This window comes from Protopterus annectens, chromosome 4.part0 (genome assembly GCF_019279795.1).
Source record: "Protopterus annectens isolate FY-2018-M chromosome 4.part0, PAN1.0, whole genome shotgun sequence".
Classification (NCBI taxonomy): domain Eukaryota; kingdom Metazoa; phylum Chordata; order Ceratodontiformes; family Protopteridae; genus Protopterus; species Protopterus annectens.
The window spans coordinates 1,601,087,725-1,601,102,930 of NC_056733.1; the positions used below are offsets into that span (position 1 = coordinate 1,601,087,725).

At 44.3% G+C, this 15,206-nt stretch overlaps 1 protein-coding gene across 1 annotated transcript in view; it reads left to right on the plus strand.

The window, feature by feature from the left end:
- The first annotated feature begins 12,085 nt into the window (after window positions 1-12,085).
- Window positions 12,086-15,206, plus strand: part of NDST1 (N-deacetylase and N-sulfotransferase 1) — a 1,661,305-nt gene continuing 1,658,184 nt past the window's right edge. The window contains exon 1 of the mRNA XM_044069371.1: window positions 12,086-12,151. The gene's annotated coding sequence lies outside the window, so the exon portion shown is untranslated. The remainder of the gene's footprint in view (window positions 12,152-15,206) is intronic.

Here is a 15,206-nt window from a genome sequence, read left to right on the forward strand (position 1 = left end):
GATCCCGAGCAGGGTTTGCCACTGCTGTACTGCAAGGGATCCTAAACACACCATAATCTACTTTTATCCTCCTCGCCTAGTTGGCTATGGTATTCTACCCACTTGTTATGACTGCAGATGCATCCATGAAGGACATAGTACAGTTTTGTACCTACCATAAATGTAGATGTCTGAACTGGATAGCATCTGCAGTCAGGATTACCCTCCCTCCTCCCCTCTGTGGTACTCCTAGGGTGTTTACCCTCCTAATAGCTAGCTGTTGGGGGGGAGTCTTTTATGGTGTATTTGTTTGTATATATGTACATATATGCTTATTGTTGTGTTTACCTCTATCTATTTGGAAACATTGGCATCTATCCAAATTTTAGCCTGCAAGAGGGCTACTGGCATCTGGGGCAAGAAACACTGAGGAAAATGGCGTCGGCTGATGCTTTTATACCCGAAGACCAACAGAGATGACGTCGGGTGGAGTGCGACATCAGCCGAAGCCGGACCCGGACTTTGGAATCCGGCCGACTGCAGGGCTGCCTGACGACAGGACAACCCACTTGTTATGACTGCAGATGCTATCCAGTTCGGACATCTACATTTATGGTAGGTACAAAACTGTACTTTTTCACTGGAGGCCTCATGTGAAAGGTTCCTTTGAGAAAGGCCTTGGACAACTTGTGGGACATTATGTTTAGCCCGTCGGCTCCGAGATGAAAGTTAGATATAGCAGCCAACTGGACCCGAACTGTTGTGGCTATTGCTCCTTTATTAAAGATCATAGTCAAGAATTCTAATATGGACTTCAAGGGGGCTGGAAAAGGATCAATGTTCTGCTTAGAAGCCCATATGGAAAATCTTCCACTTACTAAAGATATAATCTTCTGGTGGACGGCTTATGGAAAGACAAAAGGATCTGATGTTCATCGTGCATACAGCTGCAGTAATCACAGATGGGTTCTCTGCCGTCAGGCGGGTCCTCGGTCGGCCGAATTCCAAAGTCTAGGCCCAGCGTCGGTTGGTGTTGCTTTCTCTCTTGACGTCAGTGAGGCCAGAGTATACAAGACACAGCCGACGCCATGTTCTTCAGTCTTTTTTGCCGCGCGGTGCCCGAAGCAGAAGCAGTTCGCAAGTGCCGGTCGGCCAGCTCCTGAATTTACGAAAAATTGGAAACCGAAGTCTTCATTAAAGCTAAGTACCCGTTAGAAACTTTTCTTGCCTCAGACCGATGTCAGAAAAAGTTAACAATTGTATTTCTTGTGGGAAGCAAATACCGCATAAGGATTTCCATTCCCTCTGTATACCTTGTTTAGGCCCAGACCACGACGTCTCGGGCTGTCGCTTTTGCGCTACTTTCAATAAACACACTATTAAGCGTCGGGCGGAGTTCGCCCAACACTTTTTTGGAAAAGCCTTTGATTATAAAATGTCGTTGGAGACTCCGACTACCGTTTTGTCCAAAAAACACAAGGACCGACACCACGCCAAAACCGGCTACACGTGGTCCGGTTCTCAGCGAGACTCCTTTGCAGTCCCTGACTACCGACGACACTTCCTTGGCGGTGTCCTCTGTACCCGAGACCGCAGGTACCTCGGCCCTTTCCCAGACTACAACCGAAGCCATTGCTAATGTTGAGCCTCCTAATGTGGACAGGTCCACTTCCACCCATGGTGTCTTTAGACCCTCATCTTCTTTTTCTATTAAGGCCTTTACTAAATCCAAAGCAGCCAGGCATCCCAAGAGGCCTGTTGCACAGGGCCCTTCTCCAGGCCCCATGCCTAAAAAACAGATGCTGAAAATGGCTGAGGATTTGATTACTCTTATCAGGGGTTCTCAACCCCCTCCAGACAAGAGACCCAGAGTGGAGGAAGATTCTCCCTCTTCTGATCAGGGCTCCATTTTATCAGAACATTCTGATGTAGAGGAACACTCTTACTCCCCTTTTGAAGATTCTGATGCAGAGCAGTCCATTCCTTCTGTATCTCCTCCTGAGGATTTTTCTTTTGGGGAAACCTTGCACACTTTAAGGGAACACTTCCATTGGGAAGGCCAAGACTTTTCTGATTCCAAGAAAAGACTTGGGGAATTTCTTTTGTTACCTCAACACAGGCCTCTGGCGATACCTCCTGTTTTGGACATACTTGATGATGTTTATTCGGAGGCTTGCCTTAACCCGGATTCCCTGCCTCCTGCACCAGTCAAACCTGATAGGTACTACAGAGTTCCTAACTCTCACCAATTTCTCTACAAAAGCCATAATGCTGACCCTGAGACCATTTCTCAAGGCCCCAAGGGATTGAAGGCCTCTACTGCCAAGAATCCACTTCCTGCCGAAAGAGAGTCAAGATCTTTAGAAAGGTGGGGAAAAAAGGTATATACCTCGGCCACCCTTGCCATGAGGGCCTTAAATTGTCAGTTTCATATGCTTAAATATCAACAGTTCCTGTTATCACAATTAAGGAATAAAATGTCTCAACCTGAACAACCAGATTTAAAGGAGTTACAGGATATGATGCATAGTGCAGAGCAAGTGGGTACCTTACAATGTTGCTATGATGCCCTAGAGGCCTCAAGTAGAGCGGCTGCTACAGGATCAGTCATTCGTAGACATGCCTGGCTTAGGGAACAAAGCTTGCCTGATCATGTGAAAGCTAAACTTCTAGATGCTCCTTTACAAAAGGATGTGCTGTTTGGTACTAATGCTGAGGAGATATTATGGAAAATGGAAGAAAAAGCCAAATCTATGCAAACTGTCAAAGCTTTTTTACAGGTCCAACCACCACGTTTTAGCAGAAATTGGCCTTCTAAAAACTGGTCCTTTCCAGCCACTGACAAGCCCCAAAGAGGTAGATACAGACGCACAAGGGGCAGAGGGCAATCACAAGGATCATATAGAGGCCGACAATGGCAAACTCCAGCACCAAGAGGTGGCGAAGACAGTGCACAACAGTACAGAAAACAAACCCAATGACTCCCTCATTTTCATGCCAAGCAGGTCTCAGCTGGCAGCACCTTTGGGAGGAAAGCTAGCATTATTTGCAAGAAATTGGCATATTGTCACAACAGACAAATGGATCCTGGACGTTATAAACAGAGGCTACAAATTTCTATTCCACACTCTTCCAAAAATGAGAGGCATGCCAAACCTGCCACACAATCAAAGGGCAGAGGCACAACTACAAATTTTAAAGCTCATAAGCATGAGAGCCATTCAAGAGGTACCTACTCACGAACAAGGTCAAGGTTTTTATTCAAGACTTTTTCTGGTACCAAGGAAAGGAACCGACTGGAGACCCATTTTGGACTTATCCATCCTAAACACATTTTTACTCATACCAAAATTCAAGATGCTCACATTACAGCAGCTTCTTCCCATGCTGGGCAAGGAGTTTTGGCTGGTAACACTGGACCTCAAGGAGGCATACCTGCATGTCCCAATCAGACAAAGTTGCAGAAGATACCTCAGATTTCTTGCAGGTTCAATCCACTATCAATTCTCTGTATTGCCCTTTGGCTTATCTACTGCGCCCAGAGTATTCACAAAGTGCCTGGCATCAGTGATTGCCTACTGCAGACTTCAAGGGATACAAAATTACCCTTATCTGGACGACTGCCTGATCCAAGCGGACAGCAAGCACATACTTCTGGAACATCTGGCTTATGTAACACGGTTAATGCATTCTCTGGGATATACAATCAACAAAAAGAAATCCAGGCTAACACCATCTCAGAAAATAACTTTCCTGGGTGCCAACTTGGACACAAACACCCAGATGGCCTATCTAACGTCAGAAAAACAGGGGCAGCTAACTCAGTACTTCAAAATACTAGCAAAATGTACCAGGCTTACTGCAAGGAAAATCCTGAAGGCTCTGGGCTTCATGGCATCTTGCATTCTTTTAATCCCATGTGCAAAGCTGCATATGAGGAAACTTCAATGGTACCTAAAAACCTATGGTCTCAACACAGTCACAGTTTGGAAACAATAATACCAATAATTCCATGTTTGCAAAAGGAATTTCTATGGTGGGCCCAAGCATGTCAAACAAACACAGGCCTCCCTTTCTGCAAGCCTCAAGCAAACCAAGTCATCACAACAGACGCCTCAGACTACGCCTGGGGGGCGCACATGACAGACAGGTGCATTCAGGGCAAATGGTCCCAAAAGGAAAAGCACCTTCACATCAATCAAAAGAAATGCTAGCAGTAATAAATGCAATTATAGCTTTCAAGGACCTCCTGCATCCAGGACAATTACTGATAAGAACAGACAACACCACAGTAATGTGGTACATAAACAAACAAGGCGGAACACATTCATACCCCTTGTGCAGACTAGCCATGACTCTTTGGAACTTGGCTCTGGAATGGCAAATCGAACTTCAAGCACAGTACTTGCCAGGATTGGAAAACACGCTGGCAGACAATCTAAGCAGAAATATGACAGATCCACACGAATGGAAGTTGCATCCTCAGGTGTTTACAGAGATAATACAGGAGTGGGGGTGGCCAGACATAGATCTTTTTGCCTCCCACAGGAATCATCAATTGGAAAAGTTTTGTTCAAGGACCTTTCACCCAAAGGCCTGGGGAGTGGACGCCCTTTCATTCAGTTGGACAGCATGGACAGTTTACGCTTTCCCACCTCTGCCTCTTCTGCCCAAGGTGCTCTTGAAAGCAAGAGCAGACAGACCGAAGATGATACTGATTGCTCCAGATTGGCCAAGGCAACACTGGTATCCGCTCCTGAGGAGTCTCACACATACTCCTCCCTGGTCCCTACCTCTAATGCCTCTTCTGCTGACTCAGCACAGCTACAAAACGCTTCACGGTCAGCTGAAAACACTCAATCTTGCTGCATGGAAAATTCCTTAACACCACAACAGACCCTACTTTCCAAGGAGGTGCAGGATGTCATTTTGGAGGCCAGAAGACCATCTACTAGAAAGGCTTACACCGCAAAATGGAAACGGTTCTGCTCTTGGAATGAGAAAAAAGGCCAGGACCCTAAAAAGCTGAATTTGCCTCAGATATTACAGTATCTAGCAGAGCTACTGAACAGTGGACTTTAATTTTCTTCTATAAAAATCCATGCCTCAGCCATTTCTGCAGAATTCAACTCGGATCCACCTTTATTTTCTCACCCACTCTTACGACAGTTCCTCAGAGGGGCTAAGAATATAAGACCTCCAAGGAAACAACCAATACCAGCCTGGGATCTTAATTACATTCTAGAAAAATTAACATTGCCTCCTTTTGAACCAGCTGCATCAACAGATTTGCAATATCTGTCCTAGAAAACAGCCTTCCTTCTGGCCATCACTTCGGCTCGTAGGGTTTCGGAACTACAGGCCCTCATGGCGGTGCAGCCCTTCCTCATCTTCCATCAGGACAGGGTTTCCCTTCGTACCAACCTAAAGTGGTATCCAGGGTAACTTTAAACCAAGCCATACACTTACCCATCTTTTACCCCAATCCTCAAAACCAAGGGGAAAGGTTGCTACATTCTTTAGACATCCATAGACAGCTACGCTATTATTTGGTCAGAACAAAGTCCTTCAGGAAATCAGAACAACTTTTTGTGTCCTATGCTGTAGGGGCTCAAGGGAAGCCAGTGACCAAGCAGACAATTTCTAAGTGGATAGGCCACTGCATACGGTTCTGTTATTCATATCATGGGAAATCTGTTCCCACAGGCATCAGATCCCACTCCACCAGGGCCACAGCTACCTCTACAGCCTTCCTCAGAGGAGTTCCTACCAAAGACATTTTGGAGGCCGCCACTTGGAGTTCTGTACATACCGTCACAAAACACTACCACCTGCCTTTATATTCCAAAACTAGAGCAGGCTTTGCCACTGCTGTGTTGCAGGGCATTCTGGCTCATCCCAGTTCCAACTAGTACCTACCACCCTGTGTGTAGCTTTGGGATTCTACCTATCTGTGATTACTGCAGCTGTATGCACGATGAACATAGTACAGTTTTGTACCTACCATAAATGTAGATGTTCGAGTGCTAATACAGCTGCAGTACAAGTTACCCTCCCGCCTTCCCCACTTGGTAAGGGCATAGGGCCTTAACCCCCTCTTCATACAACCTGACTGGGTTATCCTTCTATGGTTATTTGCTTGCAACTACTGATTTTGGATTATATTGCATTGTTTGTGTGTATGTATATATATATATATATATATATATATATATATATATATATATATATATGTATATATATATATATATATATATATATATATATATGTATATATAATGTATTGCCTTCCTTCTGGGGGCACCTGACATCTGGGGCAAGAAAGACTGAAGAACATGGCGTCGGCTGTGTCTTATATACTCTGGCCTCACTGACGTCAAGAGAGAAAGCGACACCAACCGACGCCGGACCTAGACTTTGGAATTCGGCCGACCGAGGTCCCGCCTGACGGCAGAGAACCCATCTGTAATTACTGCAGCTGTATTAGCACTCGAACATCTACATTTATGGTAGGTACAAAACTGTACTTTTTGTCTCATTAGAAAAGTTATGAAGCCTGGCTATAAGGGGAACTGGAGCAGCCAAGCTGTCAGCTTCAGTGACTGCAAGGAAGGATGGAGGTCCCCCAATGGATGTGTCAGAAGGTCCGGAATTGGGGCCAGAATCCATGGATCCTTCAAGAGATGACGATGATGGAATGGGAACCAAATCTGCCGAGGCCAGTGAGGGGCTATAAGAATGATGGTCCTTCCCAGAGATTTTGCTTTCTGTAGAAATCTGGGTATCAGTGGGATAGGAGGAAATGCATAGAGGAGACCCGGGGGCCAATCGTGTACGAGTGTCTCTCTCAGGGGTTCTCCCGGAGGGGGAATCGGGGCAAATTAGCTTCTGCATTTCGTGTTGATGTGACTGGCAAAAAGATCGCAGCAAGACTGACCCCATTTGCGGAAAATCCTGTCCGCAATCTCTTTCTTGAGGGACCACTCGTGCAGCAACAAGATTGCCCTGCTCAGTTGGTCTGCTATCACGTTGGATCTCCCCGGGATGTGCATTGCCAACAGAAAGCGGTGGGAGGAGACAACCCACTGCCAAACTCTGCTGGCTTCTCGGCAAAGGGGGTACTTCTTGAAACGGATGCTTCAGCAAGCCTCTGTCAACTAACTTTCTTTCCCTCTCCAATAAGACACTAGAGGAAAAAGAGTGGCAAATACTGCAGGACTCCTGCAAATGTACAGCACCTAAACAGTAGACGCACTGAATGTGGCCATCAGTTACAGACATCTTTTGCCCGCAGTCTGGACATTTCTTGAATCCAGACTTTGGGTGCTTGTCCGTGTCCTCAGACATATCCAAACAACAAATTCCTTAGGCTTAACGCCAAACACACAAAGCCACAAAAGCCTAATAAAGAAACACTCAGCGTATAATATCAAGAACCTCACCTAGGCTCAAAGCACACAAAGCCTAGAGAACAGTCTAACAAATATGACCTGTAATAAAACACACACACACACACACACACACACACACACACACACACACACACACACACACACACACACACACACACACACACTCTAAACAATGGCCCAAAAGAAAGAAGGGCCAACACTAGCTAAATGTATATATCGATATAAGTAAATAGATAATCAACTGGGCCAAAACACGAGGCCACTACAAACTATACTAAACTATGTTAACAGCACACGAGGGAAAAGGGGAGCTTGTAAGAAGCTACACAAACTACTCTAATAACTATTCTATGGAACAATAGCAAAAAAATTGTAAATAACTTGCGAAAAATGTGTTTTTTGATGAAATACTGGCTCGAGCAAACTGGAACCTCTGAGATCCGTGCCGCGGCAAACTAGATCTGTGGCAATTCCAGCAGTGCATCATGGGACAAGGGGCCCGGTCCCGAGCCACCGACAAACCTCGAAATTTGCAACCGGCCGCATCGGAGCCGATGAATCGGTTCCAAACCCATCAGTAAAAAATGGGCGGCGAGATTGAACAGCTTCACATCTACTTGTTACATCTGAGACAGTGGCTTGTTACAGGTTTAAAAACAGAAGAGTAGATGACTGTTGTTTTTTTTCACTTTAGAGTTGAGGGGTGCCAGACTGGGGAACAGCAAAAGGCACCAGAAAATTTAGCTACATTTCTTAGTTAAAAGCATGACCTGTAGGACTGTAGGAAAACCGTGTTCTGTTCTTGAACTGAATATCCAGCCTGTAATGTTTGGAAAAGGTGTGCAAAGTGGCCCAGGCTGCTGCTTTATAGATAAACAAAATATTCCAGAGAAAGTTTCTGTAGTAGTTGCGTAATGTGACTAGTTAGCGAATTAAACAGTTTCTGCCTGGAGACCAGCCTCCGCTGCTGATCTGGCAAGAAAGACACAAAGAGCACATCTGTCTGACAAACTTTCTTTTGGTTAAAAGACAACTGAGATACCTATGTAGATCCAAAGAAATATTCTCTCTCTGGTATTTATGAGGTTTCAGTAAAAAAAACAAAACAAAAACAGGCAATTGTATGACCTACCTAATTGCTAATCTGGATGGTACTTTAGACAAGAAGGGAAGTTTAGTCTTAAGGCTTACCCTATATGAAACACTTTGTAGGGATCACTAAACAAGAGCATTTGAAACTCATTCTCCTGCCTGAGGTAACAGCCACCAAAAACATCCAGAATAAGAACTCGAGAGCCACCCAGGAGCTGGGCTCAAAGGAGGCCAAGGTTAGAGTTTTTGTACTACAAAATGAAGGTCCCATGCAGTAGTACATGTTTCCTTAGAGGTTTGAATGACAGGACCTCTTTAAGAACTGATTCATTGTAGTGTTAGCAGACAGACAATGATCCAAGGGGTGACAGGCTGCAACGGCATAAAAAGTGTTCCATGACAGATGCACACAAGGCTGATCACCAAGGAAAAGTCCTAACAGGTAATGCAAAAATTATGGTTTTGTAGCTTCTGATGGTAAATTATCCCTAGAACTGCACCATAAGGAGAACCTGTGAACGTTTGGACAGATATTTTCTACTGCTACGTTTCCTTAGTAGCAGGCTGAGAGCATCTAAGCTCCTACCCTGAGGTCTTCAGCTTTTAGATACACCTTTCTGACCCAGGAGGAATTGTTGATGTATCAGTTTTCTATAGGAACTGCGTTGTCGCCTCACAGTTAGACGTTGCCCATTCGATTCTCAGAGCGTCTTCTGTGTGGCGACATGCGTGAATGGGCGTTCCTTCGTTGAAGGTTGTGCGTTGGGCCTGGCAAGCCAGCACGTAAAACTCTACTGCCAATCATTAGCGGACCGGAGTTCCGCTGTGGCGACCCGTAACCATTTAAAAGCCGAAAGACACAAACAAATGAGTATCAGTTTGTAAGAATTTAAAGAGACAGTTCTTGACATGACTGGTATTGCAAAGTCTTTGATATCAGACTAAATAACTAAACAGAAGTTGCCACCAACTTGGGCGGCTGGGGTCTCTGCCTAATCTCTCTGGGGTCTCTGCCTAATCTCTCAGCTAAAGAATGGCCTACTCAGGATTGCAGCCCCCACCCCTGTGCAGCACTGCAGCATCAGTAGCTTTGTGAATTGGACAAGATGTTAAAAGAATTGAAAGTACCCAATTTTTCTCCTTAACAGTATTTCCTTAACTTTGATATTTGGTATTGTGTATACTGTACTTTTATAGCATGAAAGTTGCACGGTAACCATTTTACAATACCATTGTGACATTTAATTCTTGCATTCACTTTTTTCTTTCCTAATATGTCTGTACCAGTGGGCAATGGGCATAGGGAACAAAACTACTGGATGGGATTCCAGTTCAATGCAGGACACAAGTGCACACATACCTTGGCAATGTGGGGGGATCACTAGCTTGGCCTGCCTGAATGTTTTTGGAGTGTGGGAAGAAAGTGGAGCTTCATAGAGAGAGTCCATGCCGACCGATAGTACCCCCTAATTGAAAATTAACTGTAGAACTAGGCATTGTGAGGCAGTGGTCATGACCTCTGCTGTAGAACTTTTGTAGTGTTAAAATGTAAGGTATCTGTATTCTAGTAGTCCCCCCCCCTCAAGTTTAAAGGAAGTTCTCTGTCAGAAAAATAATTAGGTTTTCTTCCAAGTCTTTCTCCAAGTCCTGATTTTCAAACTCCTTCAACTGTGAAATTTATAGCATTTGAGCTTTCATTTGACAGGTTTATTATCATTCAGTGGAGAAACTGACAGAAGTCATTATATTGCACTTTATTTCCATCTTCTGGTTATTGTCTGTTTTTGTGGCAGAGAAGGATAAAGTTGTGAATATGAACCAGGCATTTCAAGGGGTGGGGTGAAGATAGGGGTTGATGTTGTGACTAAGTGTCCAACAGTCCAACACTGGCTTATTCATCCAATGTGGGTGAGATTGGTGTATCTCGTTAGTTGATTTTTACTAAGAAAACATGCTTAGCATGTGTGGAAGTGCACAAACATGTGAGGAGGGCATTGTGGACACTCTCCTCAGCCACCAGGGGTGGAGTCCTAAAGCTAAAATCCATTATGGCTGCCTGAGTTAGCAGCCTCCTGTGGTTGGCTTTTAGTATCATGGGATCATAGGAAATTACTAGGCTGTTGACCTGGAGGTCATTTTAAACCTAGTCATTTTAACCCAGTGTAATACCACAGAGGTACTAGTCAATACCCAATATTGCATTTAGTGATGACTGCCCATGTCCAGGAGGGGGGGGTGGTGGTGTGTTTTGCCCCATCGAGGAAACAAATAGGTAGTTTATTTGAAGAAGGGGTAATGGTTGGCATGTAGTAGATGAAAAGAAAAAAAATCCATCTTCTGCATTAGTATATAAAGTCTGGTAGTGTCAGATCTGTAATAGTAGCCTTCCCCTTATTAATGCTGGAATATTAAATTAGTAGGGCTATTTATTCATAGTCTTTGAGACAAATTTTAAGATATGTGGTGAAAACCAGCAAGATCAGCAGCTTCACATTGGAGCAGTTTGTGATTATTGTGGATAATATGTACTGCACATTTTTAAATGAGTGACATTTGTTCTGTGAATGTGAAAAGGTGTTTTAAATAGTTAGATTTTTTGAGTGGTGAGAACATATTTTTTTTCTGACTCTCTGAAATGGTTTGCCAAGTTCTACAAATCATTGGTAGTTGGCAGTTTGCTTCCTCTGTATGTCAAGAAGTTTACTTTTATTTTACTTATTTGTTGACTGAGTAAGCCCATTGGCCAAATTATCCCATTTCAGGATAACCCAAGAGCACTGTCTGGTTAAGTGACTTGTTTAAAGTTGCTCAACATGAAAATAAAGGTAAAAGGAATCGAACCCTGCACTATGGCACAAGAAGTAGCTCAGTAACACTTGTAAGTTCTCTGCACAAACTGCCAGATCAGGCCAATTTACTTACAGCCCCAGTGGTAAAGCTGCTTTTAGCATTTAAAGCTAACACATGGTGATGGCATTTTGTGTTTTAACATTTCACTTTACTGCCACTAGTCTTGAGATAGCAGGTATATCAGCTGTTTGGTAACTCTCAAAATTCAAATTCTGATAATGCTGTTAAACTTCCCAAGGCTATCTTTTTTTTACTATACATCTTTCAACATCTGAGAAAATTATACTGATGATACTTTTAAGGCTTACAATAGTAAAGTCTGTTGAGAGGGGTAATTCATAGAACTCGTACTACAAGGCAAATTTGATACCAGATGAAGATTTAGTATTTTTTAGTTTGTAACCCAAGTGGACACTGGCCTTGTTAATTTTCTTTTGTACAACAGTGGGAAGATTCTACTCCACCATTTACTGCAGTTTAGTATCTCCCAAGCATAGTAATCTCAACTTGACATTTATTCATTGGCTTGATAATAGGTTTGCCTCCTGTAAGTGTTTAATTTGTTACAGAAGTGGTACATTAGCTGATAAAATTACTTAAGTATATCACATGTTTTAATGACTATTTTTGTGTTTGCACGCCTCAGCACTATGAATATTCAGATTTTGTACCGCTTATATATTTGTAGGTGTATGATGTCCCACTGACACTGGAGTATTAATTTTTTTTTCATTCCAGTGGGCTAAGCAGGCTCATCAGTCTGCTAAAGAAGTAAACCCCAGGCTGTCTGTATCTACCAAGGAAATCCAGTGATGGCTGTAAGTAGTTGGTAGAATTAATAAAGTGAATTGACTGGGGCTGTCATCACAGCCTTAAAGATGCATTTGTAGTCTGTTAGATGTTCTTCATGTTTCACTGTTGCAGTCATCACGTTTGGGTTATCCCTGCCAAGGTAGCCCTCAGTCGGCCCGAATACCAGAGGCTTAATATTTCTGCGTCGGTTGATGTCTGTTCAGGACTGACGTCAGGTCGTCAGTGGTATAATGTAAGGCAGCCGACGCCATTACATTAGTCTTTCTTGCCTAGGAGTATGAAGCAGAAGCAGTTCACATGAGTGCTGGTCGGCCGCTGAGTTTCGTTTTCTGAATTGAAGCTGAAGTCTTCTAAAGCAAAGTACCCCATTGGGGATCCTTTTTTCTTGCTCTAACCGATGTCAGAAAAAGTTAACAATTGTCTCGCTTGTGGAAAGCAAATACCCACACCAAGACTTTCATTCTTACTTCATTTGCTTAGGCCCAGACCACAACGTCCCTCACTGTCTCTTTTGTGCTTTGTTCATTGCCAGAACTATACATCATTGGTCCCTTTATTGTAGCTAGATATTTTTGCTCAAAGTCCTCCAATTCCGATATGGCTTCGGTAAGCCATCTGACAGCAGATCTTCTGAAAAAACGTAAAGATAAAGGCAGAGACAGACCGCACAGGTCCAAACCTACCAACGACGCTTCCGTTAAGCTAATCATCAGTTCTCCGGTCCTCAGTGAGGCACTTTTGCAGCCCCTGATGCCAGCTTCAGTGGATTCGCAGGCCGCTACCGAGACCCTTTTGGAATCTGATATGCTGCAAAACTCTTCATCGACTAAGGATCCTGCAGATGTCTCTACCTTGGATGGGTCCGGAGCCGCTGAGCAGGCACCGGCTTCCGAGGAAGTACTTCGCACTACCGATTTTCGACACAGACCGACTTCTTTCGCATCTATCATTCTTTTGAAAACTACAGAGTTTCTAAGGCACAGGGTTCGAACCACACCCAAGAAACCAACGACCCAATCCCAGGCACCTGCTTCCTTGCCTCAGTCTCAAATGCTTAAAATGGCAGAAGACCTTATAATGCTGATCAGGGGAAGCCAAGCTACCCATTCCAAAAGAAAGAGATTTGTCCCCAGTATTTTTATCTGAACAGGAGTCCAATGACTCTGATGCATCTGAATATGAAGACATGCAACCCCTCTCTGCTTATGAGGATTCTGATGCAGAGGAATCCATTCCTTCAGCCTCTCAACCCGAGGACCTTTCCGTTGGAGAAAAAGAGACTCAGGGAATTCTTAGATCTTCCACAGCACAGACCTTTGGCCATTCCTCCTGTCCTGGATGTTGTGGATAATGTTTTCATGGAATCTAGTTTGACTCCTGACACCCTCCCTCCTGCTCCCAGGAAACCTGACCGGTATTATAGAGTCCCTGACTTGCACAAATTTATTTTCAAAACTCTTACTGCTGTCCCTGAGGTTATTTCTCAAGGGCCTAAAGGAATGAAAGCAACTTCTGCTAAGAATCCCACCCCCTCAGATAGGGATTCCCGGGCATTAGACAGATGGGGTAAAAAAGTATACACCTTTGCTACTCTTGCTATTAGAACACTAAATTGTCAGTTCCATATGCTAAAATTTCAGCAACATACCTTGAAACTCCTCAAAAACAATCTTCTTTTCCTGCTTGTGCAGAAAATAGAGTTCCAGGAGTTAATGCATTCTGCAAGTCAAGTAATTAAGCACACCTTACATTGTGGATTTGACACCCTCGAAGCATCTTGCAGGGCAGCAGTCACTGGTTCTGTCCTTAGAAGGCATGCTTGGCTTAAGGAACGGCCCTTGCCAGACCATGTCAAATCCAGATTATTGGATGTACCCTTGCACAAAGACAACTTGTTTGGCACCAAAGCAGAGGAGGTCTTAAAAAAGATGGAAGAAAAAGTTAAATCTATGCAGACAGTTAAGGATTTCCTGCAGGTCCAGCCACCCAGGTTCAGTAGGCATTGCCCCTCCAAGCACTGGTCCTTTCCTGCCGCCTCCAAGTCAGTTCAGCCCAGACCCCGGGGAAGCAGACCACCCAGACAACAGCCACACGGAATGCAGAGATCTAAGCAGTGGAGTTCCTTCACCTCAAAACCAGGGAGTGCTAAGCCACCCCCTCATGGTAAGAACTCTCAATGACTCTCCACTTCCACTCCCTCCCTCTGCCTACCTGCACTTGCCTCTAAGAGGAAAACTCTTCCTACACACAAGCACCTGAGCCACCATTACCAGTGGCCGCTGGGTCCTCAACATAGTGTCCCATGGATACAAATTTTCCTTCCACACTCCACCAACCCCAAAAGGGTTCCCAGATCTTCCTCCAAACAAGTAGAAAGAGGCCAAAAAGCAAGTCCTTTCCCTGCTCTCTATGAGGGCAATAGAGCACGTTCCTGCAGAACAGATTGGCCAAGGTTTCTACTCCAGGCTCTTCCTGGTACCCAGAAAAGAGGGCACTTGGTGCCCTATCCTCTATCTATCCATTCTAAACATCTTCCAGGTGATACCAAAATTCAAAATGCTCCCCCTCCAGCAACTACTACCTATGCTGTCTGAGAATTCTTGGTTAGCCACCTTAGACCAAAAAGAGGCCTACCTCCACATCCCAATCAGGGAATCATGCAGGAAATATCTATGTTTCAGGGCCAGATCTCTGCACTTTCAGTTCTGTGAGCTTCCTTTTGGCTTATCTACTGCTCCCAGAGTTTTCACAAAATGTCTGGCTCCCGCCATTGCTTTTTGTAGACAAAGAAATTTTCAAATTTACCCATATTTAGACGACTGCTTAATTCAGGCAGACAGTCAGGAAAAGCTGCTCAAGCACCTGGCCTTTTTAAAGACCCTACTGACCTCCCTAGGGTACACTATTAACGAAAGGAAATCCAAACTAGTACCCACCCAAAAGATTATATTCCCAGGAGCAAGCCTGGACACAGCATACCAGATGGCATTCCTTACACCAGAAAAGCAAACTTATCTGACAGCCTATTTCTCTCAACTAGCCACCAGACCCCAGTTATCC